Source organism: Enhydra lutris, unplaced genomic scaffold (genome assembly GCF_002288905.1).
Source record: "Enhydra lutris kenyoni isolate GAN:26980312 unplaced genomic scaffold, ASM228890v2 scaffoldscaffold3, whole genome shotgun sequence".
In the NCBI taxonomy this organism is placed as follows: domain Eukaryota; kingdom Metazoa; phylum Chordata; class Mammalia; order Carnivora; family Mustelidae; genus Enhydra; species Enhydra lutris.
Window position 1 is genome coordinate 59,144,865 of NW_019154087.1, and position 19,740 is coordinate 59,164,604.

Here is a 19,740-nt window from a genome sequence, read left to right on the forward strand (position 1 = left end):
AGAGGTGACCCTTCCAGCCTCACAGACTAACTTTTATAGAGCAAAGGCCATGTGGTTGAGTCTGGCCACACACAGGTGGCCAATGAGATTGGAACACACAGAGAAAACTGCACAGTCATTCTAGGTCACACACGGTGGCCAATTGAATTTCAATTTACCCTAGTAGATATTTGAACTAGCCTATCACCTTGGTCAGAATTGGTGTCCAAAAGGCGGGGCCCACTCTCCTTGGTAGCTAGGGAGACAGTATGCATGCCCCACTGATTGGATGTCTCCACCTGGCCTGACCCGCCCTTGTATCTGGGCTTTGCTACCTGGGACTGGTTTCCTGGACTTGCTTTTAAGTAAGTTCCTCTGGGAGGGGCAGGGTCAATCTAAGTTTACTGCATAAACAACAAAATGGCTCCCCCTAGCTAAGTAGGCCCTTACACTCCCACTGCTGTAAGCTTCTGTTCTAGTCTCACATACTCTAAGGCCTTGATGAGCCTTGGAGATGAGGGTTGATTCAAATTGAAAGTGGAACTTAAGGTTTATTCATTTTTTCTACAAGTGAGCCCTAGTGTTGTCCAATTTTAAGTCCACATAGTGAGTACACAGAGCATAGAGGATCAATGGTGGAAGTAAGCTTCATGATTCCGTTCGTGGTGGGGAAATAGAACGTCTATTAAAAAAAAAAATGTAACCATGACTATTAACACATGACATATGCTCAAAATTAATTCAGGTACATAAATGTTGAAAGACAGGCTAATTTGGGCATAACATCAGGAGATACTTAAGAGGTAAGATCCTTTCTTTTAGTAACATGGGGACTGGAATCATTGTCCAGGGCTCTGTGAGACATTCAATTTAATTAACTATACAATTGAACTTAAGGTTAAACCTGGCCTGAACCTAAAAACGAGCCAGGATCAAATGGAACCATTAGGTTATTTCAAAGGGGCAATCAATAGAAGAGAATGCATCTTTCAAAACCAAGGTTCAGTTTTGAAACTAATCTGTTTCTAGTGATTGATAAATTAGAAACTGGAAAGGCAAAGTTCCATTTCACAGTAGGAAAAACAGTAATTTGGAAAATATTGATGAATTTTATAGTTTTTTTTCTTTTTGTTTTAATTTAAATTTTATTTTTTATAAACATATAATATATTTTTATCCCCAGGGGTACAGGTCTGTGAATCGCCAGACTTTTATAGTTTTATAGATTAAAACCCTGAAATTTTAAGCTGTTTTACGTCGCTACCCTTAAGTAAACACCATGTGACATTTGTGATATTCTAAGTATATCTAAAGACGGAAGTCATAAAACCAAGATAAAAACACAGGTTTTGTTCATCATTTTTAAAAAAATGAAATAGAGCAAGTATGCTTTTACCTATTAATAGAAAGTAGAAACACTGCAATATTAGAGAACAATGATCAGTATTTTAAAAGCACAAAAAGGAATCAATTATCACTTTTTTATAGTTTAGAGTAGTAAATTCAAGCTTATACAATATAAAACAATAATTATCCCACAGTATCAAATGAAAAATAGGTCAAATTGCAGTTAAAATTGACCTTAGGATTTAGGTATTTTGTTAGTATTACTATATTATAAGAAACATAGTTTATTGTTAACCTGAACAAGATCTAGTTAGCTAAAGAACACTATTTAATTTTTAATACATTTGCAGTTTTATCTTAATAGGCAATATTAAGAATATGCTACTTAACTAATTTATTTTCTTAAGGTTTTATTTATTTGTCAGAGAGAGAGAGAGCACACAAGCGGGGGGGAGCTGCAGGCAGAGGGGGAAGCAGGCTCCCCACTGAGCAAGGAACCCCTCAATGCAGGACTCAATCCCAGGATCCCAGGATCATGACCTGAGCTGAAGGCAGATGCTTAACCAACTGAACCACCCAGGAATCCCTAAATAATTTATTTTTTAACCCCTTATCCAGCCTTGAGGTATTGAAATTTTGATACCATCAAAAATAATGTCTATAGGAATAATTGTGCAAGAATTAAAAGCTGTTTAAAAACTCAGTTTGGGGGCACCTGGATGGCTCAGTGGGTTAAACCTCTGCCTTCGGCTTAGGTCATGATCTCAGGGTCCTGGGATCGAGCCCCGCATTGGGCTCTCTGCTCAGTAGGGAGTCTGCTTCCTCCTCTCTCTCTCTCTCTCTCTCTCTCTCTCTCTCTCTGCCTGCCTCTCCACCTACTTGAGATTGAAATAAATAATATCTTAAAAAAAAAAATTCAGTTTGAATTTACTAAAATTTGCTCAAACATCTATGACCAGGGTTCTTCTAGAGGATAGTCTTCTCTGTCTCAAAAAGTCAGCATGTTAGATGATTTCCTCTTCTTTCTATTTTTTTTTTCCTGCTCCTCCCTCAGCTATGTCAACAGTGCCAGACTATGAGTCTTTCTTTAGAAATTTAAAATTACCAACATTTGTATTTCTAACAGTACTTCAAAATTTTATACATTTTTTTTCACTGGTTACTACCAACATTTAGGTTAATGAATGCCCTCTGCTAATGTAAATTCAAGATTCATTCATTAAAAGTCTCTTGTTTACAAGGGATAAGCAATCAACTAATACAGGCTTAAGGAAAAAGGAAATATTTTTCCCCAAAATTAAAAAGCCAAGATCTAGATTGAGCCCCTTGCTGGATTCAAGACTCAGTCAAGTTCATCAGAAATTTTTCTGTTCAACCTTCAGCTGCATTAATTTCTCTGGTTTACTTTAATTTTTAAGCCTGCTCTCCTTTGTTGATGGCAAGATGGCTGTATGTATGCAAAGACTCACATCACAAAAGCTTACTAACACTCATGGTAAGATACATGTCCCTTTCCAACAGTTGCAGAAAATGCCCAGAATTTAATCCCTTGCGTGGCTTAGATCATTTGCTTCCTTTGAAACTAAGGCCAAATGCATGCCCATAGTCTGAGTATGAGGAGGAACATTCTTTCAATACAAAATAAAGTTTATTTTAGAAGAATTAGAGGAAACAGAGGCAAGACAGGTACAACATACTTGGTGCTGTTTTTGTGTTTCTAAAAGGGTTACATAAACTTCCAAAAGTTTGCTTCCTGGGCATTACCGACATCTAGGTCTTCCAAAGGACCACCGCTGTCCTTAAATTGAAAAACACACACTATATAAGACTCCTGTCCAATCCTCTTCTTACACATGTGTTTTGCAAAGAAAACATCCATCAAGTTCTACTATATTTTCTCTTTTAATACCACTTAAATTCTAGAGCAGAGGACTGAGGGCTTCAATCTATAATTCTTCTCATAAGAAAATGAAATTTTTTTCTTGTCAATCAGACTGTTTTTCCCCCAAGATCCTCAGTCTTCTCCCAAGTCTTCAAATCTCATCCTACTTTGCCGCAAATCAGTAAAGGACATGATAAATTGATTCTCACCTCAACCATCAGTATTTGTTTTTTAAAATACAAGTTAATAGATAAATCAAGAAAATGGATCTCTAGCTATGGAATGTCAACCTTCAGCGAGCAGGGAGAGGAGGTACACTGGGGGATAAGAGTGTATGACATTTATTTTTGCATAACAAAAACTTCTAACAGTGGCTTAAAAACCAATCATATAGTATCTTTGATATAAATATAGTTTGCTTGGACAGTTCCTCTGGTCTGGGCCAAGTTTGACATATTTAAGAGAGATTTGTTCATGTGTCTATAGTCAGTTTGTGGGTAGGCTAGGAGTGACTATTCCAAAATAACCTCATTCAGTGATTTGGTGATTGACTGGTTTTGTTAGTAATGGGTAAACCACATGTCTCAACACCCAGCTGGCTAGCAAAGCTCTATTTACATGGTGGCATCAAGGTTACAAAAGGGAGGGCAGAAGAATCAAGGCCTTTGAGGTCTGGGCTCAGAACTGGCAGACCCTCATTTCTTCCCTTTTTATTGGCCAAAGCAATTCACAGACCAGAATCTATCCCATGATGGCTGAAAAGTCACACTGCTTGTGGATGTGGAATATAAGGGAGAGAGCTGGGCCACTTTTATAAACAAAAGAGCACAGTCCTCCTTTTTTTTAAGACTTATATTTTTTATTTGAGAGAGAGAAAAAGAGAGCAGTGGGACAGGGAGAGAAAGAGGGAGAGAGAGAGAAACCTGAAGTATACTCCCTGCTTAAGCATAGAGCCCCACACAAGATTCCATCCCAGGACCCTGAGATCATGACCTGAGCCTAGAGCCAGCTGCTTAACCAACTGAGCCACCCCACCCAGGCGCCCCAAACACAGTCCTCCTTCTTAACCAGCCGACACTTTCAACATTCTTCCTTGAGATATTCTTTTAGCCAAATCCAGAGTACATGAGACCTGTTTTCTATCTTCCTAGTTATTGTATGCAATTGTTTTGACAATTGCTTTATAACTATATAATACTAACATTTCCCTAGCCTCTAAGAACAATTTCTTCACTGTGTCTCAAACTTTGCTAAAAATTTCTTCTCCATTTTTCCAGCCTCAACTGGCTCCTCAGTTCAAGGTTTTTTATTATTGCAATTACCCATTTCAGGAACCAGTTTCTATACCCCTTATCTATTGTTGTGTAACAAACTATACAAACAATAGTAACTTAAAAAAATATTTATATTATTTATAAATATTTATTGCTCACATGTTTATGTATCACATGGTTGTACTAATCTGGGTTAAGCTCTGCTAGTCTCAGCTGGGACTCTGTCATGTGCTGTGATCACATGACAGGTAGGCTGGGGACTAGCTGTCCAAGAAAAGCCACATTCACATGCCCGTTGACTGGCTGGCTGATAGTGGAGGCAATGGTGGAGGTGGTGCCATATGACTCATGTCATGCAGACCCTATTCATAAGGTAATAGCAGAGTTCCAGTAAAAGCAGTCAAAGCACAAAGGTCTTTGGAAGCTTAGACTCCAGAGAGGTAGATTTTCAGTTCTGCCACATTCTATCAATAAAAGGAAGTGACAGTGTCAGATCAGATTCACGGGGGAATCAATTATACTTTACCTTCTGGTGAGAAGAACTGTGAAGTCATTTTTCAAAGGGTGAATACTAAGATGTGAAGAGTCAGGGCTATTTTTATAAGCTGACTATTGCTAAGATTACCAACATTTGGAAATTGAATTGCGTTTATTTTATAGCTATTTCTTTTTTTTTGTCATTATTTTGTGGGTATTTTATGTTTGGTTGTTTGTTTATTTTGTTGGTTTTCTTTTTTGTATTTGAGTATAGTTGACATGGTGTTACATTAATTTCAGGTCTACAACATAATGATTCAACTTCTCTATACATTACATTCATGCTACCACCTGTCACCATACAACATTATTAAAGCATTACTGATTATATTCCTCATGCTGTCCCTTTTATTCCAGTGACTTATTCATTCCAAAACTGGAAGCAGTGTCTGTTTTAATGAATAAGTCTTTAAAACGTTTTGTAGTTAATGCTCAACTTGTCATTTAGGATTTGAGAATAAAACCTATTGGGTTTTAGATATTCCAAACTTTGTCACGAAGTTAAAATTAAAAGTAGGCACTCAGGGCACCTGGGTGGCTCAGTGGGTTAAGCCTCTGCCTTGGGCTCACGTCATGATCTCAGGGTCCTGGGATCCAGCCCCGCATTGGGATCTCTGCTTGTCGGGGAGCCTGCTTCCCCCTTTCTCTCTGCCTGCCTCTCTGCCTCCTTGTGATCTCTCTCTCTCTGTGTCAAATAAATAAAATCTTAAAAAATAAATAAATAAATAATAAAAATAAAAGTAGGCACTCAAAAACAATATTCAAAACGTGAACTCAAAAACAAGAGTGATAATATAAAAAAAATATTTTTTATCTTCTTTTTTTGGGTGACCTTAAAGAAGTCAGAAAAGTCATAATTCTATTATTTGTTCAAAATATATGATGTAGCGAAATTAAGGATTATCAGTATTTATCTTCAAAACTAACAAACTATCATGATCATTATTAGAACAAATTGATCATGGATAGAAATAAATAGTCTAGACCTGGTAAACATACCCTTTATTTTGGATTTTATTGTTGGACCAGAGAGGAAAGGCAGTGGGTCCTTGCTCTATCAGTTACTCTAGGACATGGTCAGTCCTATGGCAGAATGTGTAGTGAGAACTTTGGTCAGTTTCAGAGTCCCTCCATCCCGGCATCAAGATTTTTATCTGTGGTCTACCGAAGAAAGAATATGAAACTGGAGAGTTCCTTTTTTAAGTACAGGAGGATACAATGCAAACTCCTGACTCTGGCAGACAGCGTTGTTTCAGACAATTGGTCTTCTCTGCTGCCCTCAAAAGGTTGCACATCAATACCTCTGAGACAGATAAATAAATAAATAAATAAATAAATAAGCCTTCTCCCAAATTGTGCAGTGAGGCAGGGATGAAACTTAGTGGATCATAGAGGAGTCATCTGGGAGGGGTAAAGGACAACAGCCTTCTATCACCAGTCAGTAATAGAGGGGCCTGGAAAACTGCAAGTTTCCCAACAGAGACGACATGTAAAAAAAGAACTAGAATAAATCATCAAAGTTTTTGCAGTTCTTGAGTGTTACAATTTCTTGGGACAGAATCTCAAGAGAAGAGTAGATTTGCTGGGGATGCAAAATCATACCACATATATTTTAAAGATTAAAACAGTAATGACTTTTTTTTATAGATTCCCAAGGAGTTGCAAGGGGTCATATCAGTAAAAACAGATAATGGACTATTTAACACTAAAGTCATTTTCTTGTCTGCAAGGCTCTCATTCCTAAATGGGAATGCCAAGTGGAAGAAGAATGAAGTAAACCCAATAGTCTATCAACAGTGAGTGCAAGACAAGATACAAACACCTAAACAGCTAAGAATACTTTGAAATATGGAAACTTTACCTCATGATATTGTACTTATTTAATAAAACAATTTGTAAGTAAAATTTTTAAAAATAATCCATAATTTGCTATTAACTGAAATACCAAGATGAGTTCAAAGTAAGTACTCTTCCCATAATGACACATAATGCCAAATTAAGCACCCTCCTCTAGGGTCGGACATCATAATACAATTTGCTTTTCCCTGCCCAGAGCAGAACTTGGTCTGAAAAGCGTTGTTGTCCAAGATTGCTTACACTGTAAAAATCAAGCAAGAAAATAGAGTTAAACATTGTGGGCAGCAATTATTCTTGCTGTCAGCAGGAGCAAAACTTACCACCAAAGGAAAATCTGAGGAGTCAAATGTACTGTCATGTAGAAGTCAAACAGCCCTCCTGAGTTTTTCTCAGATTCCTAGTAAAAGTCTTTGGCAAGAACTGCCATAGTGTATGGTTTAATGAATGTAGGTGAAAACAGATCCAAGTAGCAGCTTTTGTGTGGGAATGGAGTATTATTATTCTTTATAGAAATCCAGCTTGGGGGAGCCGTGAGGATTCATCTATTCCTGAGCTATACTTCTGGGATATCTACTCCCATTCAGACACATTTTGAGGGGAGACATGGCATCCTACTGACTCCTGTATGCCATATATCTATTTGTGTGTGTGTGTGTGTGGGTGTGTGTGTGTGACCTATAACTATACTCTAGCCATTTACCTTCTGTCACACCTATTAATGAGGGGACTACCTTCCTTTTGAGAGAAATTCCTCTCTAGCCACATATCTTTGGTATATTCAGTCTTCCTTCTCAATTTCCACATCCTTAGTAGCTGCCACACAGGGTACTAGGAAGATGTAAGGAAGAACTTCTACTGATCAACAACTAAGCCAGCTTATTAGCAATGATTATGGCAGGAGATGTCCTGGCAGCTACTTCTAGCTGGGCGCTTTCCGCCTCAAGATGGCCACATGGCAATATAGTCATTCTCTTTGCATCCTCACTCATACTGTAGTTCTCACCTTCAGAAGTCAGAAACTGTCCTCTCTATTTCTATGCAGTCAATGCCACAGATTCTCTTTGGAAGGATATCCCCTTACGCCTTTCAAAAAGCATGAAGATTGTGGCTTTTATACAAAAGTGTGTCAATTCTCTTATTATTAAGGAGAGGTATTTGCCTTATTTCCCTGAAACTGGAGATTTCGTTGGCATACCATTTCTTTCTAGTTTAATTTTGCTCTTTGCAATTTATAATTAGGTGCAGCAAATACACAGAGTTCATTGGGCACAGGATACACTCAAATTAAAATCTGTTATTATTCAGCGCACATCAGTGGTGCTCATTTGGAGACTATCCCATATACACTTTAGAAGGTTTGGCATTTGCTAACGAAGACTTCAGTCAGCAGGGGCAGGAAGCCGGCACTACAGAAAGCCCCAGATGAAGAAGCATCTGTAGTAGAAGGGAGGGACTAACAGGCACTATGTGAGGGGACTGGGGATGGTGCAGCCCCTGCGTTCGCCTTGAGAGGCAAGGCTCCAAGGGACTGTCAAAGACAGATAAGCAAGCATGCATGGAATTCAATTTGTGCTGGTCCAGAAGTCAGCGGGTGCAATGAGTGACACCCCCTAAGAGTGTCCTTGAATAGTTTGGAAATTAAACCTCCCTTTCAGACCCTCCGATAAATAGCAGGCAGGGCAGCTCTGTTATGGAAAAGAGGAGGAAGAACAGAAAGTGTGGGATCTCAAGGGAAACTTCTATTTTGGGCATAAAAAGTACATTCTATATATAAGTCAGGATACTGAATTATAACTACTAGAAAACCTGTCTTGGGCCAGGGTGATGCCATCAACGCTCTAGTTACTGCAGTTTGGGAATCCATGAAGCGACGCCCTCAGAAGGAGCAGGCAAGTGCCTGTTTAGATAAAGGAATTCTGAAGGATTAGACATGCACAAATGCTCTAAGTACTCTAGTTTCCTGCAAGTAAAATATTCCTCCTCCCATTTTCTCCCCACCCCACCCCACAACCAGCCTTCCTGCCAGGAACAGGAAATAGTTGCATTTTGGCCACTAAGAATGCTCCCACTGCACTCCCTCACTGATGCATACATAGAATATTAAAGACAGGACAAATTATAGCAATTATACAGCTTCCTACCCCAAAGGAATTTGTGTTCTTCTTAGAATGACAATATAGTACAATGAGCCTGATCTCTGGATCCTTCCTCCTGAACCAGTCTCCGGTCCCAACAGGCTAGATCAATTCAGACTCCTAGCCAAGCCACGTTCTCTGTCTGTCACTGTTCTTACGTCTGCCTGAACTTTCCCTTCTCTCCCCACTGTCTCTAACCAACCCAAACTCCTCCTTCATTTTGGACCTTAAATCCTCCAGAGCTCTTTTGTGATTCCTTTAATTAGAATAAGACGTGCACCCTCCCTTAACCATGCAAATATTCACCTGTGTCCTGCTCCTACCATGATATCTACTGCATTATATTCTATTTCCAAGATTACTTCTCTGTAAACCATCCCCTAGATTATACATCTGGTGGCTGAAGGGACCACATTAATCTTGTTCACTATTACATCTGAGAAAACAGGTTTGCACCTGGCATATAGTGGGAATTCCGAAATAATCTGTGCCTAAATTAATTAAAATTATGGCAAAGAGTTTAAAATGTTTTTATATTTTTTTCCTATTTGAGTAATACCAGTAGTTGACTATTTTCAAATGTCCAGAGAAGTAGTAAAGATTCATTCATTCCAGTTGTCCCAAGAGAGGAAAAAAGGATTGTGATACCAATAAACTGAAACAAGGTGCTTGTCATGATCTTCATCATCTCTTTCCCGCATTCTTGCACTGACCAGCAAACAGTCCTTCCTTTCATCTGCTCTCTGTCTCATACACCTGCCTAACCCATCCTCCGTTCTGTAGATAGAGTAATCTTCCTAAAACAGAAACCTGAACATATTCCTCTCTACCTAACATCCTTCACTGATCATCTAACTCAAATCTACAAGAGATTTGAAACTACTCCATGCAGAACATAAGTTCTTGTACTATTTGTGCCCTGCACACCTTTCAGCCTCTTCTGTTATCAATCAAAATTTACACTCCAGCAAGGCCAAACACTTCTTGTATTGCTGTGACCGATTACAAATAAATAAAAGTACAATAAAGTCAAATAAAATAAAGGAAAAGAGCAGGCATAATGTGGAGTTATATCTTTACCAAAACTATAAACTCTACCACCAAAGCAAAAGTACAAGAAATTATACTCCTTCTTTCCATATTCTTCTTAGTTTACAGGCAGTCCTAAAGTTGATCTTTTTCTCACTTTTAAGGCTACTTGATGTTCATTTCACACTTATGTCCTCTCCATAGGATCTCTTAAAGCTTACTTCAGCTGTGCAGAATGTTAGTCAAGGAAGAAGTCAGTGTTTAGTGCTTCAGTCTCCAGTACACGAGGGATTAACCTAATTTAAAGGATGAGGAATTCACAGCACAGTCTTTGCATATAATGAACTGAGTGAGACTGTGCATGGCCAGAAGGTTGCAACCCTTCCCTATGAGCAACAGTTTGTCCTGTATTCACAGGACTGACAACCTGCATCCCACAGGCTATGCTAGCGTACAGATCCTGTTTGCACCTTGATTGCATACCTCCAATAGAGAATATAATAAAGAGCATTGTTTTGTGCAATTGCTGTATATTTCAATCAAAACGACACTGAAATAAAAACCTACCCAGAATCGTCATATCTCAATGCGTGTTCAGAGAATTGCATACATTTTTTGAAATGATGCACAATGGAAAAAGACCAGCCACTGGTAATGCAGATTCGAATCAAAGGTGTGCATGATGTATAAATGCATTACTTCTAACTACATTAGGTAAATATTGCTAAATAATGCAGATGTGCCCCAATAAAATAAATAAAGAAATAAAGCTGTGCCCCAATAAAATAAATAAAGAAATAAAAGCTGTTTATTTCTAAGGGTGTCTTACTTGACTTAGGTTGCAGTTATCATGATAACAACAAATAGATCTTGTTAACTAAGATCCTTACATTATTTCAGTTTAAATTTAGCCATTACACTTTAAAACATACTAAATTATCAATAATTTTAAGAAATGAATACTTCTCCCACTTGACATTCTATCTTCCACTTAACATATTCAAATATCCCTTTTAATATTATGTCAAGTATACTAGAACTTATTTCAGATCCCTTTTCAACTAATTTATATGAACTGGAGATCCCCATACAAGAAGTCCAAAGGCAGATAATGATTTTCATAAGTTCAAATTTAAAGATTAATTTTTTTCCTCCCTCTATAAGACAAGCTCAAACGTCAACACATCCACATATCATTTGCTTTACATTGAGCTGTTTGCCTGGTATTCACAAATTCAATTACTTTTCAGCAGCATCAAACAAGACTGTTACATGATTTTATTCTGCAACTCTGAATTTCCTTTCTGATGCTTTTTGCTTTGCTTGTTTAAAAAAAAAATAATCTGCCAGTTTTTGGTGATCAGCAGGTTTCATCCTCATCAAAGCTGAAACAAATACTCATCCAAGAGGTGAAGAGCAGTCTGGCTTCATACTTTGAATCCAGTTAACATGAGATACACTGTGTCGTCATTTTTATGCCAAAGATAATGTTTAGTTTATGACAGATATGAAACACAATTACCCTCTTTACAGTTTATTTTTACCAAGCACCTGAATCTAGATTTTCTTAAAAATTAAGATTTCTGGGGTGCCTCGATGGCTCAGTGGGTTAAGCCTCTGCCTTCGGCCAAGTCATGATCTCAGGGTCCTGGGATCGAGCCCTGCGTCTGGCTCTCTTTTCAGCAGGGAGCCTGCTTCCCCCATCTCCCTCTGCCTGCTGCTCTGCCTACTTGTGATCTCTCTCTCTCTCCGTCAAATAAATAAATAATGAATTAATTAAAAAATTAACACTTCCTAACCTTCAAACTCTTCCCCTCCCCCACTTTACATCATATTTTATGCTTATTATATTCACAGAATGCATATATGTAAAAATCACCATTTCTCTCATTTTTAAAGAAAAGATACCTGGGTCATTGCTTCAATCTGAAAGTGAATTTTTGCATCCATTGCTTGTCATTGGTCACAAAGCAAATATAATGAAAGGAGAGAATAGGGATAGATTAACTCAAGGCACATTTAGAATAGCAACTCATCCATGTTTGAGTTCTCTCACAATTATGTCTGTGTATCAGTCAGTGTTCTCCAGAAAAACAAAAGCAAACCTCTTACATATGGGACTTATTAGCTTACCTGATTATTAAAGCTGAGAAGTCCTACAAGGCCCTCCCATCTTCAAGCTGAATAACCAGGAAAGCTGATGGTATACTTCAGTCAGAGTCTGAAGCCCTAAGAAAAGAGAAGCCAGATATCCGAGGGTAAGGAAAAAAATATATGTCCCAGCTCAAACAGAACATACCTGCCCTTCCTCCACCATTTTTTTTTCCTACTCAGGATCTCAAAAGATAGGGTGATGCCCACTTTCACTGGTGAGAACAATCTTCTTTTCTCAGTCAACCTATTAAATGCTAATCTCCTCCAGAAACACCCACACAAATGTACTTAGAGATAATGTTTTACCACCTCTCTGGCCAGTATATCCATTAGCCCGGTCAGGTTGACACATAAAGCTAACCATCACGGTGTACCTTTGTAGGTTTTTCCTATAATTGAGGCTACTATTATTTCAGAAATGCTGAAGTTGAGTATCTTCAAACAAATGGATACCGATGGGAAATGCAGAGACTTAACAACATCATTTCTAAATCACCTCTCTTAATGCTTGTGGAACATGAGCCATGTATACTGGGCCACTCTGTGATAGTAGCAATGCACTCAATGGCCAAGGAACAAAGATTAAACTAGGAATAAAGCTATTCTTTCTTCCAGATGAAGTTAAAAAAAAAAAAACACCAACTTTAAAGTGGCCTATATTTTGTGGTCTAGTCCATCATGCATCCCTTTTGTATTACTCTTTCTGTGAACTTAACTGACAAAAATTTGGTGCCGTGATATCAGTGTGTTAACAAGATAGCAACCTGTAACACTTATACTTGGTATTACCCTTCCACAAATATTACTTCAATTGATTTTCTTAACAACCTTATAGGCAATACCGATATGTATTTAGAACTGTGGCTATGGGATCAGAAAGGTTAAAAAAAACTTTAGAACACTCACATTATTAACTGGTTGAACCATAGACAAACTTGGGTGTTCTGACTCCATATCACACAATTTTTCCATTCTATTACTGCTACCCCACTATAAGCATTGTGACTATACCACTTCCTGTAGGAGACAGTCCTGCCTTTTCCTTATCTAGTTCTTCTGAACATACCTTGTTCTTATAGTAGTATCTGTTTTTAGGTTGTAGGAGATTTTGATCCATGGGTTCTGACTTACATTTAATCACATTTCTGTATGTTTTCCTAGACTCAATGATTATTTCTATGCCCGACACCACCAGGGCCAGCCACCCAGAAATTTTGAATATGAAGCTCTGCAGCCTATTTAATAATGGTAGTCCGCCTCAGGTGGTACATTGTAAGGACAGTAGAATTCTTTATTTCCCTTGTTAACTTCAGGAGGATAGCAATTGGGAAAATGTTAGGTAATTAGGCTCCTTTCTGCCTTAGAAACAAATTTTTCTTTGAGATGTCTGAGATAACTGGCTGATTATTTGCCTGTGCGTCCTAGAATTACATTTTATAGAGGTAGAAGCAGACTCTTTAAAAAAAAAAAATTTTTTTTCAAGTTTCAGACATGTTTATTAGAGGATTGGGCAGGCCTGCTAGCAGATGCAGGTGATGCTCCCAGCTGGTGAGGCTGTGTGATGAGCCCTTCCCAGTGCCAGGAATCCTCAGGCTGAGTTGGATGCACCGTCCCCATGCCCAGCTGTCTACAGCAGTACAGGAAAAAGGCCCTGCTGCATGAAGCTGGAGGCAGTGATGGCAGAGCAAAGTGGTGACTGAAAATGGCTCTTGACTCCCCTCTCCAGGACTCAGTGGTTTGTGTACCTTGCACCAAACCTCAACTGGTGACTTTTTTTTTTTTTCTGCCTAATGTCTTTCTGTTATTAAAATGGTTTTCTTTTGTCCTTCTTGCATTAAATTATAAACAGTTTGAGACCAGTGACTCTGGTAAATTGCATTAAATTTCTAATTCTCTGTTGCAGTTTAAAATCCTTTCACTGCCCATCCCTAACCCTTGGTAGGGGTATAGTTCCTCACACCTTGATTTGGCCATGGCACTTATTTTCACTGATAGGATGTCAGCAGATGTAGAGCAAGAAGAGGTTTGAAAATTTCTCACTCGACATGGCTTCCGTCTCTTGACTCACTGCCATCATTATGCTCACTGGTCACACAAGGAGATAAATACATGGAGCATAGCTGAACCTTCCCTTCTGAGCCCAAACTAGATTAGCCAAACCCTAGACAACCCTCAGATTTATGATTAAATTAATCCTTGTTTAAAGCCACTGAGTTTAAAAAAAAAAAAAAAAAGCCACTGAGTTTTGGGTTGGTTTTCTAGGAAACCTTTTTTGTGGCATTGGCTAACTGGCACATACTGTCTTTTTTACTATTCTGTCACAGTTTAAAAAATGAATATACCACCATTACTAAGAGAAATGTTGATTACGTTGAGTTTCACACTTTGATAAAACATTATATATTATATAATATCCACTATAATGCTGAGTTAATTATCTTGATTTTACTAATAAGGAAACTAAAACTCAAAAGTATGGCACTCTTTGCAAAACTAGAAAGAGAATAAGATGGAATTATTATCTCAGAATGAAACCTTTTACAATATGTTGTCTCTGGTTTGAAGTTGATTTGCCAAAATCTAGGATTCTTGCTAGCCAACTAGCCCATCATAAACAACACCATAAAATGCATAAGTATAATAAATCCATTAGAATTTTAGTCACACTCTTAGGGTTCATGATCCTAAACTGAATCATACCTGCAATTATGATATAATAAGCTTTACAGATAGGTGGATTACTGTCATATTTTCCATTTCCATTCCCCCTAATCATTATAAACATAAGAGTGACTCAGCAGTAATGCATTTATAGCTGTCAAAAAGTCATCACTATTGATATCATGACTTAAAAATCTAGCTATATATAATTAAACTTTAATTTCCATGTTCTCTAATTCATTTATATTTAAGTCAGCAGAAATTTCTAATTGCCCAGGTATCATAGTTTCAAACTTTTCATATATACCTACATATATGAGTGAGAGAGAGATTAAGAGAGAAAGAGAGTTATATGTACTTTATGAATCAATGACAAATTCAGATCAAGAAGCTTCAAGAAAAAATTAAAAATGATAAAGGAAGGTATGCCTGGTTTGAATTTTGGTATTTTTCATTACTGAAATCATATCACATATAAAGAGCAAGAATAAATTTCTATCATACATTGGAAGATTTCTGGAATACAGTTTACTGTCTGTCATGAAGATTTTAAAATTCAAATGGATCCCTAGATTACATAATCTTGAATTTCCTAAAAATTCAGCAATATAATTCATGTGAATAGCTTTTCTCTAGAAATTTCTGTGGCTCTTTGTTAATCACTGGCAAACATTTTTCAGGCATATATATATAGAGAGAGATACATGTAGATATATAAATCTTTTTTTATTGGCCCAGGCACTTGGTTCTTTTTTTCTTTTCTTTTCAAAAAAAATAAGGGGAAAGTCTTAAAAGTACATTTCTGAAACACATGAACTATTTATATTGATTGAAGTCCCTAAAGCTGATAAAGCTATAAGCATAGGAGGCTCTGACTTTGTTTTTGTTTTTTGGGTTTGATTGTTTGTTTTTAAGATTTATTTAGTTATTTGAGAGACAGAGAGAGCATGAGCATGAGCAAGAGGAGCAAAGTGAGAAGAGAGAGAATCTCAAGCAGAATCCATGCTGAGTGTGGAGCCTGACTGACATGGGGTTCAATCTCATGACTCTGAGATCACAGCCCTGAGCTGAAACCAAGAGTCAGATGCTTAAACTAGTGAACCACCCAGGTGCTCCAGGAAGCTGTGACTTTGAAGCAGTTCATCAGATTTAGATTTGCAGTCAGTAAATTTATATGGTTCCACATCAATGATGGAAACAGGGCCTTAGAAAGGTTTCTGTGGTGTCTAGTTAAGACTCAGAATATAGTTCCCTTCACTTCCTTTCCTTGAGCTGTTCTTTCTCCTCCTCTTATCCCCAAAACTATTCCAGTGAAACAATCAAGAGAAATGGATACTTGTGATACTCACAGCAAAGTCTTTGTGTCTGGTGCTATAATAGGAAGCCCTCTCATCATCTGGATCAGGGCTTCTTAATTCATGGATCCATGGGTCCAAGGAGAATTCACAGATGGGGATCTCAGGTCTGTAAACCCTTAAAGCTATATGTGGCATTATAAGTGTGGTGTGTATATATATTTACAATGGAACATTACTCAGCCATAAAAAAGAATGAAATCTTGACATTTGTAATGACATGGATGGAGCTAGAGAGCTTTATGCTAAGTGAAATAAGTTAGTCAGAGAAAGACAAATACCATATGAATTCACTCATATATGGAATTTAAGAGACAAAACACATTAATAAAAGGAGGGGTGGAGAGAGAGGCAAATCAAAAAAATATATTCTTAACTATAAAGAACAAACTGGGAGGAGAGGCAAGATGTGGAGAAGTAGGAGACCCTGTTTCAACCAGTCCCCTGAAGTAAGCTAAATATCTACCAGAAGACTCTGAATACTCATGAAATCAGCCTAAGATGTAAGATTATACACTTCTGGATCACTACAGGGGCAAGAGATCATCTGTGGAGATGACTGGATTGTGGTTGATATATTCAGCATATATCCCCTCACCATCTCTCACCAAAATGACCAAGAGGAAGAACACCCAACAGAGGAAAAATTCAGAAACTGCGACCTCTGCCACAAAACTATTGGATATGGACATAAACAATACATTGGAAATGAATTCAGGGTAAAAATTTTCCAGGCAATGGCTAGGTTGGAGAAGACCATTAGAGGCAAAATAGAATCTGTAAGGGTGGAAGTGAGAGCAATCTGGCAAAAGTAAAAAATGCTATTAATGAGATCCAATCTAATCTAAATAACAGCTAGGGTAACCAAGGCAGAAGATCGAATTAGTGATCTAGAAGACAAACTATAGAAAGGCAGGATCAGGAGGAGGCCTGGAACAAACAACTTAGAAGCCATGAAAACAGAAGTAGGGAAATAAATGGTATAAATAAATAAATAATCAGGGAAATAAATTCTAACATCAGAATTATTGGGATCCCTGAAGGGGTGGAAAAGAGAGAAGACTAGAAGATATAGTTGAACAAATACTGGATGAAAATTTCCCTAATCCAGGAAATGGAACAAGTGTTCATGTCCTAGAGGCAGAAAGGGCATCACCCAAGATCAATGAGTCTAGAAAGACATCCATACACTTAATTGTAAAATTCATAATTCATAATTTCAGACAAGATGTCTTCAGGGCAGCTAGGGGAAGAGATTCCTTGCATACAGAGGAAGAACCATCAGAATAACATCAGACCTGTCCACAGAAACCTGGAAGCCAGAAAGGGCTGGCAAGACATATTCAGGGCACTAAATGAGAAGAACATGCAGCCAAGAATACTTTATCCAGGAAGGCTGACATTCAAAATGGATGAAGAGATAAATAGCTTCCAAGACTGGCAAGGTCTAAAAGATTATGTGACCACCAAGCAGCACTAAAAAAATACTAAGGGGCATTTTATAAAAGAAGAAAGAACCCAACCCAAGAGTGACATAGACCAGAAAGGTACAGAGACGATGTATAGAAACAAGGACTTCGCAGGCAACATGATGTCAATAAGAACGTATCTTTCAATAATCACTCTCATCATATATGACCTAAATGCTCCCAAAAAATGTCCCAGGGTTGCAAACTGGATAAAGCAACAGGACCCATCCATATGCTGTCTACAAGAGACACATCTGGAGCCTACAGATACATCCAGACTGAAAGTGAAGGGATGGAGAAACATCTTTCATGCCAACAGGCCTCAAAAGAAAGATGGGGTAGAAATTCTCCTATCAGATAAATTAGATTTTAAGCTAAAGACTGTAGTCAGAGATACAGAAGGACACTACATAATTTTTATAGGGTCTATCCACCAAGATCTAACAATTATAAATATTTATGCCCCCAACATGGGAGCAGCCAACTACATAAGTAAACTGTTAAACAAAATAAAGAGTCATTCTGATATGAATACATTAAGAGTAGGGGATGTGAACATGCCATTCTCAGCAATAGAGAGATCATCCAAGCAGAAAATCAATAAAGAAACAAGAGCTTTAAATGACACATTGGACCAGGTGGACCTCATAGATATATACAGAACATTCCACCCTAAAACAACAGAATACTCATTCTTCTCAAGCACACATGGAACTTTCTCGAGAAGAGACAACATACTGGGTCACAAATCAGGGCTCAATTGATACCAAAAGATTGAGATTATCCCTTGCATACTTTCAGACCACAGTGCTTTGAAACTAGAACTCAATCACAAGGAAAAGTTTGGAAGGAATTCAAACACTTGTAAACTAAAGTCCATCCAGCTAAAGAATGTTTGGATCAACCAGGAAATCAAAGAAGAACTTAAACAATTCATGGAAACCAATGAGAATGAAGACACATTGGTCCAAATCCTATGGGATACAGCAAAGGCAGTCCTAAGTGGAAAATACATAGCCATCCAAGCCTCACTCAAAAAAACTGAAAATCCAGAATACACCAATTCTCTTTATACCTTAAAGAACTGGAAAATCGGGCTGCCTGGGTGGCTCAGTGGGTTAAAAGCCTCTGCCTTCAGCTAAGGTCATGATCTCAGGGTCCTGGGATCGAGTCACACATCGGGCTCTCTGCTAGGCAGGGAGCCTGCTTCCTCCTTTCTCTCTCTCTCTACTTGTGATCTCTCTCTGTCAAATAAATAAAATCTTAAAAAAAAAAAAGAACTGGAAAATCAACAACATATTAAGCCAACCTCACACACAAGGAGGGAAATAATTAAGATTAGAGCAGAGATCAATGAGTTAGAAACAAGAGATATAGTAGAACACATCAACAAAACTAGAAGCTATTTTTTGAAAGAATAAAAAAGATCGATGAACCACTGGCAAAACTAATCCAAAAGAAAAGATAGAGGACCCAAATTAATAAAATTATTAGTGAAAGGGGAGAGATCAAGACTAATACCAAGGAAATAAAAACAATCATCAGAAATTATTATCAACAGTTGCATGCCAATAAGTTAAGCAACCTAGAAGAAATGGATACATTTCCTGGAAACATATAAACTTCCATGACTGAAACAGGAAAATACTGACAACCTGAATGGACCAATATCTAGTAACGAAATTGAAGCAGTGATCAAAAACCTCCCAAAAAACAAGAGTCCAGGACCTGATGGATTCCCTGGAGAATTCAACCAAACATTCAAAGAAGAAATAATACCTATTCTTCTGAAGCTGTTTCAAAAAATAAAAACAGAAGGAAAACTTCCAGACTTTTTTTATGAAGCCAGCATTACCCTGATCCACAAACCAGGCAACAGGCCCACCAAAAGGGAGAATTTCAGACCAATATCCTTGATGAATATGGATGCTAATATTCTCAACAAGATCCTAGCTAATAGGATCCAACAGTACATTAAAATGATTATCCACCACAACCAGGTGGGATTTATTCATGGGACGCAAGGTGGTTCAACATTCACAAATCAATCAATGTGATAGA